This window comes from Sturnira hondurensis, unplaced genomic scaffold (genome assembly GCF_014824575.4).
Source record: "Sturnira hondurensis isolate 20B ecotype Veracruz unplaced genomic scaffold, ASM1482457v3 Scaffold0011391, whole genome shotgun sequence".
Lineage (NCBI taxonomy): Eukaryota > Metazoa > Chordata > Mammalia > Chiroptera > Phyllostomidae > Sturnira > Sturnira hondurensis.
The window spans coordinates 409895-412220 of record NW_028084022.1 but is presented as its reverse complement, the minus strand read 5'-3'; positions in this window follow the sequence as shown (position 1 = coordinate 412220).

Sequence of the window (2326 nt, the reverse complement as noted above, 5' to 3'; positions counted from 1 at the left end):
CTCTCTCTGTGTGTGTGTGTGTGTGTGTGGCAATTTACTCTAACGTTCCCCACAAAAGTTTCCTTGTCCAACCATGAAAGAGTTGGAGTCTCTCTAAGCCCTCCCTTTTCTGCCTTTCCCCACATTCATTTGAGCCTCTCAAGGGTTTAGCACTCTCAAGGAGAAGACCAAACTTCCCTTGACAGGATCTCAATCTCTGCAATCCTTCCTACCATTCCAACCTATCCCTCCAGTGTTTGCCTTCAAAGCAAAGCAGCACCTATATGTAACTCCCAGTAAAGCCAGATTCAGGCCAGCACACATGCTATTAGAGGACACCAGAATACACAGGGTCCTAAGTCAAAGTCAGGATTGATGGATGGGTGGGTGGGTGGATAGATGGAAGGAAGGAAGGAAGGAAGGAAGGATAGAAGGATGGATGGATATCTAAAGGTGGAGATAACAAAATTAGAGCCCCAGGGAGCCAAGAAAAGCCCTATGATTCTCAATAGCACCTTCTCAAATAAAAAGACCAAGCCATACCCTAGGTGTTCCACTTGCTCCTAGAAAGACTCCAGAGCATATCTGCCCCCCAGTGGCCCTGGTATTCCCTGTATGTTGCCCACTCCAAGAAGCTTTTCCAAATCCTACCCATTGCAGAGGTGAATGGTGTGCCTATAGCCTCTCCTATTGCATGAGCTCATTCTGCAGTGGAGTGGGTTGGGGGTAGGGGACTGAGGGTTGTCAAAGTTCCAGAGAGGGGTGGGGCTCAAAGAGGGCTCAAGAAGGATGGCCATATATAAAACCCTTGCCTATTCTCAGGGTACAGGGGTAGTCCCGGTGAGGCAGCATGCATCCATAGAGGTGGGGAACAGAGCTAGAAACTCTGAAGGGGAGGGGAGATACATCAGCCTGTACTAACCAAGCACCTCCAGGTTTCTGCACAGGATCCAGAGCTTTCCTTGGGACTGCTTCCACCTCTCCTCATTCTTTATTAACTTCATGCAGCCTGCCTCAAACTCATCAGTTACACAACTGGAGCCAGTGCAGATGCAACTGGCCAGATGCAGTGCTACACTTGGTGGCCAGACTTCCCACCAGAGTCTTCCCATAGGGTCAGTCTGGGGGGGATGTCTTGTGTGAGAATATGGTAGGTGGGATATATCTGTGTTGCTCCCAGTACCACATTGTATTGGGTGCCTTGTATGTCTATACCATGTTGGGGGTGTGCCAAATCATATTTATACTATGTTGTGTGTATATCAACTCTGTATTATATTGAGTATATGTGTAGTCATGTTTATATCATGTTGTATATGTGTTTCATGTCAGTACTATATTGTGTCTTGCTGTGGGCCTGTACTGTGTTGTATGTATATTGCATCTATTCCATGCTGTGTGTGTACCATATGGCTAATTAACATTGTATGTCACATAGCTATGCCACACTGTGTGTCCGTGTCATGTGGTGTGTCTATCCTGCCTTGTGTGTACACCTGTGGCTCAGCCTCTTTCCAGAGGCTGGGGTACGGATCAGCACACACATCTTGTGTCTACTAGCACACCAACCTTGCTAAATTCCAACTTCTTGCCAGCATCTCTGTATAGGGACTAGGGCTACCACCTTGTTGGGAGTGGGGTGAAGGAAGCTGCAGACAACCACTCTATCAGAGACTCCTCCCATGGCAAATGCCTGGACCATCACTGAGGATAGTTGGGAAAGGAATTCTGGAGCATTTTTCAGGCTCAAAGAAGCAAACTGAGTACTGGAGGTAGGGGCACGAATGGCTCTTTCAACTCCCAGCCCTATCCATATATGAGAAGGACCAAAAGAAGTCATAACTACCCAAGTCTCTCCTTCAGGCCAGTTAGAAGGAATGGAGCGCTTCTCCACAGAGAACAAGGGCTGCACAAATGCTTAGCACTGGCACAAAAGCTGAGCTATGTGATGGATGTATAAGGAACTCTATTAAGGGTATCTCTGTTGAGGTCACTAGTGGATGTGATTGTGCTGATAATTAGGGGTAGGCTTCTTCAGGGATGGAAAATTCCAAAAACAGTTAATCTGGCTCAGAAAGAGATGGGGGAGAAAAATAGAAGGGGAATGATCCGCATCCCAAGCCAGGCCCTTCATTCACCCTCACTCAAAGCCCTTCTGTTATGAAACTCAGGGAGTCAGGGCCAGTAGTGAATCTCTGTACCCCCACTTTCCACAGTATAAGATCCCCACATAGTTTTCTTGTGGGCTTGATTATAGGGTCCTTACCAGATTCTCCACTTGGGCTTCTATTGTTTTCCCTATTGTTTATCATTCACATAAAATAAAAGTATAGTCATATTGTTGAAG